This window comes from Mytilus galloprovincialis, chromosome 3 (assembly GCF_965363235.1).
Source record: "Mytilus galloprovincialis chromosome 3, xbMytGall1.hap1.1, whole genome shotgun sequence".
Taxonomy (NCBI): Eukaryota; Metazoa; Mollusca; class Bivalvia; order Mytilida; family Mytilidae; genus Mytilus; species Mytilus galloprovincialis.
Genome location: NC_134840.1, coordinates 51,307,329 through 51,323,928, shown reverse-complemented (window position 1 = coordinate 51,323,928; position 16,600 = coordinate 51,307,329).

Sequence of the window (16,600 nt, the reverse complement as noted above, 5' to 3'; positions counted from 1 at the left end):
AGATGAAATGACCCCATTAGAGCGCATGTACCCGTTCCAGCGCTCGGTAACAAACGTATTATAAGTGAATAGGTAACGAATAGGTAACAGGGTATTAAACGAGCGCTGGAACGGGTTCATGCGCTGTAATAGGGTCATTTCATCTCTAAGAACACATTGTTACCACCACAGACATGAACACTATTAAAAAACGATTTATTTCAAGGTGCAACGTATACCTCGTGCATTAAAAGCAAATAAGGAACGAATAAGTAGCAGGGTATTAACTGAGCGCTGGAACGAGTACATACGCGCTAATAGGGGTATTTCATCTAAAAGAACACATTATTACCACCAGAGATATGAACTGAATTAAAAATCCTTTTCTAAAAGGTGCAACGTACAACAAAAGTATTATAAGTGAATAGGTAACAGGGTATTTATCGAGCGCTGGAACGGGTACATGCGCGCTAATAGGGTCATTTCATCTCTAAGAACACATTGTTACCACCAGAGACACGGACACCATTGAAAATCCTTTTCTGAAAGGTGCAACGTACAACAAACGTATTATCAGTGAATAGGCAACGAATAGGTAACAGGGTATTTACCGAGCGCTGGAACGGGTACATGCGCGCTAATAGGGTAATTTCATCTCTAAGAACACATTGTTACCACAAAAGACATGGAGACAATTAAAAATCCTTTTCTAAAAGGTGCAATATACAACAAACGTATTATAAGTGAATAGGTAACGAATAGGTAACAGGGTATTAAGCGAGCGCTGGAACGGGTTCATGCGCTCTAATAGGGTCATTTCATCTCTAAGAACACATTGTTACCACCAGAGACATGAACACTATTAAAAAACGATTTATTTCAAGGTGCAACGTATACCTCGTGCATTAAAAGCAAATAAGGAACGAATAGGAAGCAGGGTATTAACTGAGCGCTGGAACGAGTACATACGCGCTAATAGGGGTATTTCATCTAAAAGAACACATTATTACCACCAGAGATATGAACTGAATTAAAAATCCTTTTCTAAAAGATGCAACGTACAACAAACGTAATATAAGTGAATAGGTAACGAATAGGTAACAGGGTATGTATCGAGCGCTGGAACGGGTACATGCACGCTAATAGGGTCATTTCATCTCTAAGAACACATTGTTACCACCAGAGACATGGAGACAATTAAAAATCCTTTTCTAAAAGGTGCAACATACAACAAAAGTATTATAAGTGAATAGGTAGTGAATAGGTAACGAATAGGTAACAGGGTATTTATCGAGCGCTGGAACGGGTACATGCGCGCTAATAGGGTCATTTCATCTCTAAGAACACATTGTTACCACCAGAGACACGGACACCATTGAAAATCCTTTTCTGAAAGGTGCAACGTACAACAAACGTATTATAAGTGAATAGGTAACGAATAGGTAACAGGGTATTTACCGAGCGCTGGAACGGGTACATGCGCGCTAATAGGGTAATTTCATCTCTAAGAACACATTGTTACCACAAAAGACATGGAGACAATTAAAAATCCTTTTCTAAAAGGTGCAACATACAACAAAAGTATTATAAGTGAATAGGTAGCGAATAGGTAACGAATAGGTAACAGGGTATTTATCGAGCGCTGGAACGGGTACATGCGCGCTAATAGGGTCATTTCATCTCTAAGAACACATTGTTACCACCAGAGACATGAACACAATTAAAAAAACGATTTATTTCAAGGTGCAACGTATACCTCGTGCATTAAAAGCAAATAAGGAACGAATAAGTAGCAGGGTATTAACTGAGCGCTGGAACGAGTACATACGCGCTAATAGGGGTATTTCATCTAAAAGAACACATTATTACCACCAGAGATATGAACTGAATTAAAAATCCTTTTCTAAAAGATGCAACGTACAACAAACGGAATATAAGTGAATAGGTAACGAATAGGTAACAGGGTATGTATCGAGCGCTGGAACGGGTACATGCACGCTAATAGGGTCATTTCATCTCTAAGAACACATTGTTACCACCAGAGACATGGAGACAATGAAAAATCCTTTTCTAAAAGGTGCAACATACAACAAACGTATTATAAGTGAATAGGTAACGAATAGGTAACAGGTTATTTACCGAGCGCTGGAACGGGTACATGCTCTCTAATGGGGTCATTTCATCTTTAAGAACATATTGTTACCGTCTGAGACCTGGACATAATTGAAAATCCTTTTCTAACAGGTGCAACGTATAAAAAAATGTATTATAAGCGAATAGGTAACGAATAGGTAACAGGGTATTAACCGAGCGCTGGAACGGGTACATGCGCGCTAATAGGGTCATTTCATCTCTAAGAACACATTCTTACCACCAGAGACCTGAACACAATTAAAAAACGATTTATTTCAAGGTGCAGCGTATACCCCGCGCATTAAAAGCGAATAGGTAACGAAAAGGTAACAGGTTATTTACCGAGCGCTGGAACGGGTACATGCGCTCTAATGGGGTCATTCCATCTCTAAGAACACATTGTTACCGTCTGAGACCTGGACATAATTGAAAATCCTTTTCTAACAGGTGCAACGTATAAAAAAATGTATTATAAGCGAATAGGTAACGAATAGGTAACGAATAGGTAACAGGGTATTAACCGAGCCCTGGAACGGGTACATGCGCTAATAGGGTAATTTCATCTCTAAGAACACATTCTTACCACCAGAGACCTGAACACAATTAAAAAACGATTTATTTCAAGGTGCACCGTATACCCCGCGCATTAAAAGCGAATAAGTAACGAATAGGTAACAGGTTATTTACCGAGCGCTGGAACGGGTACATGCGCTCTAATGGGGTCATTTCATCTTTAAGAACATATTGTTACCGTCTGAGACCTGGACATAATTGAAAATCCTTTTCTAACAGGTGCAACGTATAAAAAAATGTATGATAAGCGAATAGGTAACGAATAGGTAACGAATAGGTAACGAATAGGTAACAGGGTATTAACCGAGCGCTGGAACGGGTACATGCGCGCTAATAGGGTCATTTCATCTCTAAGAACACATTCTTACCACCAGAGACCTGAACACAATTAAAAAAACGATTTATTTCAAGGTGCAGCGTATACCCCGCGCATTAAAAGCGAATAGGTAACGAATAGGTAACAGGTTATTTACCGAGCGCTGGAACGGGTACATGCGCTCTAATGGGGTCATTTCATCTCTAAAAACACATTGTTACCGTCTGAGACCTGGACATAATTGAAAATCCTTTTCTAACAGGTGCAACGTATAAAAAATGTATTATAAGCGAATAGGTAACGAATAGGTAACAGGGTATTAACCGAGCGCTGGAACGGGTACATGCGCGCTAATAGGGTCATTTCATCTCTAAGAACACATTCTTACCACCAGAGACCTGAACACAATTAAAAAACGATTTATTTCAAGGTGCAGCGTATACCCCGCGCATTAAAAGCGAATAGGTAACGAATAGGTAACAGGTTATTTACCGAGCGCTGGAACGGGTACATGCGCTCTAATGGGGTCATTTCATCTTTAAGAACATATTGTTACCGTCTGAGACCTGGACATAATTGAAAATCCTTTTCTAACAGGTGCAACGTATAAAAAATGTATTATAAGCGAATAGGTAACGAATAGGTAACGAATAGGTAACGAATAGGTAACGAATAGGTAACAGGGTATTAACCGAGCGCTGGAACGGGTACATGCGCGCTAATAGGGTCATTTCATCTCTAAGAACACATTCTTACCACCAGAGACCTGAAATCAATTAAAAAACGATTTATTTCAAGGTGCAGCGTATACCCCGCGCATTAAAAGCGAATAGGTAACGAATAGGTAACAGGTTATTTACCGAGCGCTGGAACGGGTACATGCGCTCTAATGGGGTCATTTCATCTCTAAGAACACATTGTTACCACCAGAGATATGAATTTAATTGAAAATCCTTTTCTAAAAGGTGCAACGTATAACAAACGTACTATAAGTGAATAGGTAACGAATAGGTAACGAATAGGTAACAGGGTATTAACCGATCGCTGGAACGAGTACATATGCGCTTCAAGGGGTATTTCATCTGTAAGAACACATTATTACCACCAGAGATATGAACACAATTGGAAATCCTTTTCTAAAAGGTGCAACGTACAACAAACTTTTTAAAAGCGAATTAGTAACGAATATTTAACAGGGTATTATCCGACCGCTGGAACGGATACAAATGCACTTATAGAGTTATATCACCTCTAAGAGCCCAAATCTTCCACCAGAGACAACAAAACAATTGAAAATCATGTTTTAAAAGGTGCAACGTAAGATACACGTATTATAAGCGAATTATAAACGAGTGATGGAACGAATTAAACATGGTAATAGCATGCTCCGAAACGATGTACACCCTGCTTACATGTTTAACTCTACCACATAATGTAAGTATGTGCCTGTCCCTAGACAAGAGCCTGAAATTAAGTAGTTATCGTTTGTTTTTGTGTTACATATTTCCGTTTATTTTTTTGTATATGAAATACGGCCGTCAGTTTTGTTGTTTGAATTGTATGAGGTTGTCATGTCTGGGCCTTTTATAGGTGACTACACGGTTTGGGCTATGCTCATTGTTGAAGGCCGTACAGTGAACTATAGTTGATAATTTCTGTGTCATTTTGGTCTAATGTGGAGTGTTGTCTCATTGGCAATCATACCACATCTTCGTTTTTACGCAAGCGCTAACACGGTGATTTCATCCCGTCGAACCAAGATCCATCTTCAAACATACGGACATAAAGCAGTTAAAAGGTAGAACGTATAAAAAACAAGTAAGGAACAAATGCGTATCGAACATGAAGTAAAAGGATCGGTTGAGCACAAACACATATAAATAGGTCATAAAAAGATCATTTTACCTCAACCAATTCAGAACTATTACCATATGTAAGACTATTAACAACTAGATTTGTAATTGCTAGCAATAACGGAAGGCACCCCTTCCCCCTATTACCAGGTGAGCGGCAGCCATTTTGACAATTCCAAAGTCAAAGAGAGCATCTACAGATGTCTAGTAACATTTTTGCAAAGTTTCATTAAGTTTGAACATTTTGAATTTTTGATATTTTTGCTGTTTCCATGGTTACGGCGGCCATTTTGAAAATTCTAACTTCAAAATCCAACTCTACCTATGCCAGTTACCATTCCTGTAAAGTTTCATCCAGTTTGCGGAAAATTCTTATTTTTGAAATTTTTGACCTTTTTGCATTGTTTCCATGGTAACAAGACCTAATTTGGAAATTCCAACTCCAATGTTGCTCATCATTACTGTGAAGTTTCATGAAGTTTTGAGCATTTTTAGAATTTTGAAAATTTTGGTGTAGTTTCCATGGCAACATAGTAGTTCCAATGATCGCCAAAATCATCCAACACCTGTATATAGTGGGCACCTACGTTGTTTTAAAATATGATGATTCTAAGTTGAAGCATATCCAAACAGTTCTCCAAAAACCAAAAACTCATTTTTTTTCACAATTGTGCCGTTTCCATGGTAACGGCAGCCATATTAAACTATTCCATGCCATAATTAAAAAGGGGGAAGGATATTAAAAATCAAAATAGTAACGAATAGGTAACGAATAGGGAATAGGGAATAGGTAACGAATAGGTAACGAATAGGGAATAGGGAATAGGTAACGAATAGGCAACGAATAGGGAATAGGGAATAGGTAACGAATAGGTAACGAATAGGGAATAGGGAATAGGTAACGAATAGGTAACGAATAGGGAATAGGGAATAGGTAACGAATAGGCAACGAATAGGGAATAGGGAATAGGTAACGAATAGGGAATAGGGAATAGGTAACCAACTTGACGCCCATATAACTGTTTAGTGTCTTTAAATATCAGCTGTATTTGTACGAGGCTAGGAAACAAGGTGTATGCGAGCTTTTAGCGAGCTACTACACCTGTTTCGAGCCGAGTACAAATACAGCTGATATTTAAAGACACTAAACAGTTATTGTCTTTATCCTGCAATTAATTCTGTATATTGTTTGTGTTTTGAAAGACACAAAAACTAACATATTTAGCATTTATTTTCGATTTGTAATCCCTTGAGGCCCGCGTAGTAATATCAAAATCACACATTACGCTGAAGGCGGGTTCGCAAAAAAGAATCCAGAATGGTCAACAATAATACATCGCTCAAGGTGAATAATTATCTATTTTAGCATAACAACTTATTTCAACAGTAAAAACAAATAACAAAACATTGTCAAATTTAAAACAGAAGTGTACGAATTGTCCTACGCTTCAGACTTGACATTCACTAAACATGCATGCTGAAATTGACATGGTTGATTTTGTAACACAATCATACACATTCAAATTTTGAAATCGACAAATGTCATCGTCATTGGAATGCAACTGGAATACACATTCTGAGGTCACACAGGTTCAAACAATACTCAGTCCGGCAGTGGGCGGAGCTTTAAAGCGATATCTGTATAGTATACAGATACAGCATAGCGATATCTGTAGGGCTGTATCTGTATAGTAGGACACCCAATTGCAGGATAAAGTGAAATATGTTACATAAATCTGACATCCGCACAATTAACTAGGACAAATAACTTTAATGTTGAAATAAGTTTAGCACAGATGAAATACACCATTTAGAAGTCCTAAAGGGTTTCCCTTTAGAAAGTTAAAATCTTAATTAAAAAAGATATCACGCTCCATTTTTCTTTCCGTAATAATCTCTATTAAAACAGTGAAATATGGTATCATACATTTTATTGCTTAATGTTACATTTTAGTACTTACATTTTGTATTTTATTAGTAAATTGAAATATAAAGTTTTAAGTGTTTTTTGTTAATTAGATAATCTAATCATGATGATGACAAATGCCCAATACCTGAAATATTTATTACCTTACAACTCTATTATATTGTTTATTAGTTTGTTATTTAACGACACGTGCCCAGTGCATTGTTAACCATTAAACAAACGCTGTTAACACGGGTGTTTGATCGCCACATTTTGCATTGAATTAGATCTATTTATTTGGAACTTGTATCTTTATTTTTGTTCTAAGAAAACCTTTCGTACTCAGTGCAATCAGGAGGTCCTGGGCGGTTTTAAGACTTTCTGGAAAATTATTACTTAAAATATTTTTTTTTACTGTTAAATGAAATACATGTAAATTCATGGAGTGTCAGTGAGTTTTAATTTATTATACAAATGATAGCCCAACTTTGGTAGTCCAGATTGAACACATTGGGCAATCGTATATATGCAATCAGGAACAGATGTATCCACAAAATTAGAATAACATTTTATGTACTTTCCTGCTTTAATAAATCATTTTTAATACACAATACTATTTATAAATCAATGTTTAAAAGTCACCAATTTATGCTAATTAAGATTAAAACTTCATATAACATATTGTAATACTTAATCTTGTAAAAAATTTCATTAATAAATACTTTTTAAACTAAGATTAAAATTGCATGTGTCATTCGGTCATTTCATGTGTCATTCAATCATTTCATGTGTCATTCAATCATTCGTGTTACGTATCTCTAGTACTTATCTATGGATAAGAGCTAACACTACCAAAACAAATTCACTAGAATTAATCGAAAAATTCTAGAAAAAACTACCTCTAAGCTTATACTCTCATTACCAACTTATGTAGCAGATGTTACTATCATCATCCTAAACGGAATACTTCCAATAGCCCAACTTCATATTAGACTATTGAACTATAATAACTCAAATATCGATATTGTTAAAGACTTTAATTATTTAGGGGTATATTTTTCAAGAACTGGGAGTTTTAAAACGGGCAAACTTCATTTGGCAGAAAAGGCTACTAACGCAATGTACGATGTCTTACGAAAAGGAAGAAAACATAACCTTTCTATTAGCTGTCAACTTGATACGGAAGCCGATAAGGGCCATTCAAAAAAAAAAATTATGTCGTAATTACGACATAGCATGTCGTAATTTCGACATAACATGTCGTTATTACGACATCGCTATGTCGTAATTTCGACATAACATGTCGTTATAACGACATCCCTATGTCGTTATTTCGACATAACATGTCGTAATAACGACATCACTATGTCGTTTTAACGACATAGCTATGTCGTAATAACGACATCGCTATGTATATAAAATAATGTGTATTATGATTGCCAAGACACTAAATGACACAGAAATTAACAACTATATGTTATCATAATGCCCCCAATAGTTAGAAAAGCCCCCGCATAGTCAGCTATAAAAGAGGGACGAAAGATACCAGAGGGAGAGGCCCCGGAATGCTGTGTGGCATACAGTGTTAACATTAATTAATTATTAGCTCCCTTGGTAAAACTCCAAATTTCATATTTAAAGTATTTCATTGTTGATTAATTTACATGATGCTTAATAAGTATATATTTGTTAATTGCATATCTTTTGCTATTTGAATTCATTGGTTAAAGATATTTATTCATATTGTAAAGTTTAATATTTGTATCGTTGGTCAACTTCTTTGGTTACCTTCTGTGAGAAACTTATATAATTTATAGATCCTATTTAAGTCCTTCCAGATACCGACCGTGGAAGTGATGCAGAGTCAGTCAAGGTCTTATAAACCTTCTACTTGTTCGAAAAAATATGTGTGGAATTATATGAGGATTGACATACAGTCCTACCTATAAACAAGCTCTAATTTCATGCCTTCGTGTTATAAGGGTGAATTGAAATATTGATTGCTCTCTTTCGACTTTCAAACGTTGGACACGATGTTCCTACAAGCTTTAGGATTTAAAACAGAATCTTCGAAATTTCATCCGCAAAACAATATAAAAATGTTAGAAAACACGAACCAATAAAACAAATTCAATATATGTTTCAAATTATGTGTTTACAGCTCTTGATCATATATAACTAAGTAATATCTAGTATATTTGATGATTAGATTAGCAAAGCTATGTGAAAAAAACCGGATGTCCAACGTTACATTTATGAAAAACTGTTTTAAATCTTATGTATAGTGATCCTATTTCTTATTCTCTGATCTTCTTGATACTTGGCAGGAACAACGACAGATGTCGGTTCTTTGTGGCGTTAAAGCCGTTATTTTTGCCAAATTTTATTTGACTCGGTGGCTTCATATTAAGCGGGAATAAGAAAAATGTCCAACGACGTTTTTCGTTATCTCAACGACTGAAAGTGAATTTTGTAAGTAGCAGAAAATGAATAAAAAGAGTAAGACAATAATAATATCTAACAAAAGTACAAATATTTGCCTCATTGTTCGTGAGTACAAATATTGCTGATTCAATAAAATCTTCTCTACACAGTCATTTTTCAAACGGTAGCCGTTTCGTCCAAGTTGATATTTCATTTTTCAAAGCAGTTAACGCGTATTTTTTATAATTAATCAAAACAAAAGTTAGATACACGAAGAGTAAAAAATGCCAAGATTCTTTTCTTATTAACTACATGTTTGGGTCTTAAAGGAATAAAATGCTTCCACACATTACAAAACAGTAGCCAATTTGTCCAAACGTCGAAAGTTTGAAAGACGCTAATTTCCGTCGTTACATGTGCTAAAGTTTCAATTAAATGATCATGACAATTAAAACAAATCGTGTTATGAAATTTGGAAAAAACAGGTTGATGATTGCTGCCGAAAAAAAAGAATAGCGCATGTTGCTATAGACTCCACCCGGGGACATAGGTTAGACACAGGTTAAATTTTGTAATTCTTATTAATCGTTTATAGCTTTTAACGATTTATTTAAAAGAATGGGGAAATGGGGAAAAACACTTCGTCCAACTTTTGCAAAGACAAATTTTAGACACCAAGACAGTCCTCTAAATGTTAAATTCGAATTGAAATTTATATTGTGGAAGTACTCCATAGATCATTTAAAGTCGTCACTTCAGTAAGGTGCAATCACCAATATTAAAAGACTTATACAGGAGTGTTTTACTTCGCGATTTGTCCTGCTATTCATGTTATAACTGTCGTGATGAAATTAATTCCTGTACTAGCGAAACCGGAACTTTTCGTCAATATAAACTTGTGCATGAAATTGAGGTACTAGTAATTGAAAGACAAATCCCAAACAGCGACGAAAACCGTTTCATCGAATTTTAAAAACCCGGGATTATTTAAGCCGTTTTCGCGGACGATCCAGGAGTAGATTACTATATTTTAAAATGTATATCAGAAATTAAACACTATAGATGACTTGCGCGGAAATAATTCTCAAGCCAAGGTTCAAGTAATTGAACGGGTGTATTTCGACAACTTACGTACCAGGGAAAATACAATTCTATTCAAATTTAACCAAGGGTAAAAATGTTCGATTTACTTGCAGAGTGTCAGATATATTTGTATTGGGGTTAAGTTAAATTTTACAATGACAGATAGCTAGATGATATGCACCTTGAAAGTTAAACATCATATGATAAAAGTTTCGTACATCTAAAAAAAAATATCTTTCTTATGGAAAACTGTACCACATCTTCCTATATCTACTTCCGTCCCATCTTTCTTTCCCACATTACTTGCGACAGTAATGCATTTTTAGTTGAAATAACTTAAAGGGTAAACATTATTAAATAGATTTCCACAACTTGAGGTAATTTATGAAAAAATGACATCACAAAACGAACAGAACCAGAATCAGAAATTTTAAAAATTTTGTAATATAATAAATAAATCAACCAACATATAAAAAAAAACAAATAAAACTTGCAAAAATTAATCAAAAACCCTCTTCGACGCCGCTTTTTATGTGTAATGTCGTGTTTTAGGAACATCGTGCCCATCGTTTGATGGTAAATACAGAGCAATCGATACGTCCAATCATGGAGTTGTGCACTTCTTTAATGAGAGGTGGAAAGCTTTGTTTGCCTTGATAGGACTTCAGGTCAGTCCGCATAGTTCCCGGTCGGTTACTTATTACGTTCAATCAGGATCTATAAAATATATAAGTTTCTCACAGAAGGTAACCATAGAAGGTGACCAAAGATTTTGCGACGATACAAATATTAAACTTTACAATATAAATAAATATCTTTAATCAATGAATTCAAATAGCAAAAGCTATGCAATTAACAGATATATACTTATTCAGCTTCATGTAAATTATTTAACAATGAAATACATTAAATATGAAATTTGGAGTTTTACCAAGGGAGCTAATAATTAATTAATAACAATGTCTGCCACACAGCATTTCGAGGCTCTCCCTCTGGTATCTTTCGTCCCTCTTTTATAGCTGATTATGCGGGGGCTTTTCTAGTTATTGGGGGCATTATGATATGACCTATAGTTGTTAATTTCTGTGTCATTTAGTGTCTTGGCAATCATAATACATATTCTTAATATATATAGTGATGTCGTTATTACGACATGTTATGTCGAAATTACGACATAGCGATGTCGTTGTAACGACATATTATGTCGAAATTACGACATAGGGATGTCGTTATAACGACATGTTATGTCGAAATTACGACATAGCGATGTCGTTATAACGACATGTTATGTCGAAATTACGACATTCTATGTCGTAATTACGACATAATTTTTTTTTTTGAATGGCCCTTATCGGCTTCCGTAACTTGATCTTTTTGACAAACTTGTTAAACCAATTCTTTTATATGGCTGTGAAATATGGGGATATGAAAATATTGATATCCTGGAAAAAGTTCATTTAAAATTTTGTAAACTCCTTCTCAATTTAAAACCTACTACACCTAACTATGTTATATATGGGGAACTCGGTCGATACCCTCTTAATATTGATATAAAAATCAGAATGATATCATATTGGATAAGATTCTGAATATTAAAAGGCAAACAAGAAAAACTATGCTTCATTGTGTTTTTAAAAGATCTTCATGGCTAAATTATATTTCCAACATTTTTAATGAATGTGGTCTCTCCTACATATGGAGTTATCAAAATTTTTACAATTATGATTGGCTAAAACATACGATTAGAACTAGTCTCCAAGACCAATTTATTCAAACTTGGAGTTCAAATATTAATAACAGTCCTAAAACGGTTGACTATTGCATTTATAAAGAAAGTTTTGCCTTCGAGAACTATATCAACAAGCTAGACGATAAAGACGTTTTCACTCTTTGTAGCTTTAGAACCGTAAATCACAAGCTCCCAATAGAGTCTGGTAGATGGAAAAACATACCCAGAGAAAATCGAACTTGTAACTTATGTAATAGTAATGAAATTGGAGATGAATTTCACTATATTTTAGAATGTACATATTTTTCCGAAGAAAGGAAAGAATGTATAGATGAAAAATTCTGTACCAACATTAATACTCTAAAGTTTAAAGCAGTTATGAATTTTTCAAAACAATCAAAACTTAAAAAGCTGTGTAAGCTCATTAGAATCATTAATACAAAAATGGATTCTCTCTGATAAAATGGAATCCTCCAAACCTGCGCATTCTTTTCTTCTCTATTTGCTGTAACCTCACCATGTTTTATAGTATTATTATGTATGTCTATGTATTTCTGTATACCATTGTATCAACATAGGTTCTTCAGAATAAAATATATATGTATAACAACAGCTTTTGCGCAAGGAATCGAGTGGCGCTATGTTCAAAAATCTGAAACTATAGGGCTAAAAATTTGAAAAAAACCGGAAAAAAGTGAGTTTGGCCTATTTTATGGCTTCTTGAGAAAAACAATGAGGGGAGTCACCGGGTATGACTATTTAGGTCTTGTAGAGGAGAAACAGGTGCATCTTTTGCGCAAGGTATCGAGTGGCACTATGTTAAAAAAAATATGAAAAAATGGGGACTTTTTTTCATAGCCTCTATAGAAAAATAATTAGGGGTGTCACGGGGTATAGCGTGGTGATAGATATACAGAGTGATTGTAGATATACAAAGTGTTGTTAGATATACAGAGTGGTGATTAAATTCTTTTAAATTCGACGTCCAATTATTTGATACTGACTCAAATCGAAGCCCAATGACAATGTGCCGTCATGTATTGCCAAAAACGACGTCCGATTTATAGTAGTCTTCTCTTATCGATGTCCACTATTAATGAATAATAGAATAACAAATTGCTGCACTTACACTTATACATGTAAATGCATATTGATAAATGACATGCGAGTATACTTAAATAAGAACCGAACGACAAAGAAAACTAAACGAAATATATATATAGGGCAACCCTCAGTCTTCAACAATGGACAAAATAAAGAAGTATAAATGCCAACTGTTACAGTATTATAATTTGGACTCTATACATATACAAAATAAATTGGCATTATGTTTTTATGTTGTGCTGTTACACCATTGACTCAGATTATAGGAAGATTAAGCGCTCACAAACATGTTAAACCCAGCCAAATATTTTATGTGCCTGTAGTATAGTGGTTGTCGTTCACTTGGTTTATGTCTTGAATATTTGTTGTTCAGATTTTTTTGTTTTAAGTTAGTTTTTAGTTGTATAATAATTGTTTTATATGTGTCATGTCGTGACCTTTAATTGCTCAATGATTCCTTGTTGAAGGACGTACAGTTCCCTATAGATATAAGAAAATGTGGTTTGAGTGCCAATGAGACAATTCCCCATCCAAGTCACAGTTTATAAAAGAAACCCATCATAGGTAAAAATACGGTCTTAAATACGGAGCCTTGGCTCACACCGAACAGCAAGCTGTAAAGGTAAAGGGCTATATAATTGCTTACATCCACTTTATTTGAACTCTGGTCTATAGTTGTCTGATTAGCAATCTCTACACGTTTCATTGTTTTTAATAAGCTTTTAAATTACATAAAAAATGATATTGCCACCTGTAAACATCGGTAATACATTAAAAGAGAAAAAATAATATATTTTATTTGTTACATATACTATGTTTAGGTTGTAAAAATATTGACTTAGAACTGTCTTTACTACTTTTTTTTTATCTTTATTCTTCTCGGACAATCCAACTTTCAGTTCTGTTATAAACTTTTTTTGTCCCAATTTCCACAGTTTTGTTCAGTTTTTTAAGATATATTTTTGTATAATACGGCATGTCGGCAAAAAATGTCTCGGCGTTTGGATCTTTCCATAGGTCCATTAAAACGGACAACGATTAGAGAAGCTAAAAATTGGACTTCGATTAGAAGAGCCAAAAATTGAACCTCAATTAGAGGATGATAGAATTGGCCGCCGATTTGCAGAATATACAAATTGGTGATAGAAATAAAGTGTTGATAGATATACAGAGTGGTGGTAGAAATACATTGTGGTTGATGATATACAAAATTGTGATAGATAAACAAAGTAGAGGTAGATATAAAGAGTGGTGGTAGATATACAGTGGTGATATATATATATATAGAGAGAAAGGTGATAAATATACAGAGTGGTGATAGATATACAGAGTGGTGGAAGATATACAGAGTGATGATATATATATATACAGAGTGATGATATATATATACAGAAAGGTGATATATACACATATTGGTGATATATTTACAGTGGTGAAAGATACAGAGTTTTAGTAAATATATAGAGTGGTGGATGATAGACAAAGTGGTGATATATATACAGAGTGGTGGAAGATATACAGAGTGGTGATATAGATATAGAGTGGTGATAGATGTATAGATAACGATTGATACACAGAGTGGTGGTAGATTACGGAGTGGTGGTTGATATACAGAGTGTTGAAGGATTTACATAGTGTCGGTAGATTTACAAAAAGGTGATATTAATACAAATTGGTGATAAATATACATGGGAGTGATAGATATAGAGAGTGGTGGAAGATATACAGAGAGGTGATATAGATAGAGAGTGGTTATAGATTTACAGAGTGGTGAAAGAAATACAGAGTTTTGGTAAATATATAGAGTGCTGATAGATATACAGAGTGGTGACAGATAAACAGGTTGGTGATATATATACAGATGGAGATAGATATACAGAATGTTGATAGATACACAAAGGGGTGATAGATATACAGATTGATGTTAGATATACAGAGTGGTGATTGGTTTACAGAGAGGTAATTGATATATACAAAGATGTGATATATGTACAGATAAGGATGGATATACATAGTGGTGATAGATAAACAGAGTGGAGATAGATATATGTAGAGTGGTGGAAGACATACAGAGTGTTGATAGATATGCAAAGTGGTGTTAGACTTACATAGAGGTAATTTAAATACAAGTATGTGATATATATATATATATACACCTAAGGAAATATATACAGAATGATGATAGATATACAGATTTGAGATAGATGTGGAGTGGTGATAGATGTATAGATGGTGAAAGATATACAGAGTGGTGATATGTGTACAGATTGATGATGGATATACAGAGTGTAGATAGAGTGGTGATAGATATATACTAAGTGATAATATATATAAAGAGTGGTGATATATATACAGAGTAGTGATAGATATACAGAATCGGTATAAATTTACAGATTTGTGAAAGATATACAGAGTGGTGAAAGGTATACAGAGTGGTGATAGATGTTCAGATTAGTGATAGATACAGATTGGTGAAAGATATACATAGTGGTGATAGATATACAGAGTGTAGATAGAGTTATATACTAAGTGATAATATATATAAAGAGTGGTGATATATTTACAGAGTAGAAATAGATATATAGAATGCAGATAGATGAACAGATTGGTGATAGGTATACAGAGTGGTGATAGATGTACAGATTGGTGATAGATATACATAGTGGTGATAGATATACAGAATGCTGATATATAAACAGGTTGAAAAAAGATATACAAAGTGGTGAAAAATATACAGAGTGTTGGTAAATATACAGAGTGGTAATAGATATACTTATTGGTGATATATATACAGAGTGGTGATATATGTACAGATTGTCGATAGATATACAGATTGGTGAAAGATATACATAGTGGTGAAAGATAAACAGAGTGGTGATAGATATTCAGAGGGGTGATAGATATACAGAATTGGGATAGATATACAGATTGGTGAAAGATATACATAGTAGTTATAGATATACAGACTGGTGGAAAATATAGAGTGGTGATAAATATACAGAGGGGTGATATATTTACAGAGTGGTAATAGATATACATATTGGTGATATATATACAGAGTGGTGATATATGTACAGATTGTCGTGAGATATACAGATTGGTGATATATATACAGAATGCAGATAGATGTACAGAATGTAGATAGATGTACAGATTGCTGATAGGTATACAGAGTGGTGATTGATGATAGATATACAGAATGGTGATATATAAACAGGTTGAAAAAAAATATACAAAGTGGTGAAAAATATACAAAGTGTTGGTAGATATACAGAGTGGTAATAGATATACATATTGGCGATATATATACAGAGTGGTGATATATGTACAGATTGTCGATAGATATACAGATTGGTGATATATATACAGAATGGAGATAGATGTACAGATTGGTGATATATATACAGACTGGTGATATGTGTACAGATTGGTGATGGATAAACAGAGTGGTGATAGAGGGGTGATAGATATATAATAAGTGATAATATATATAGAGAGTG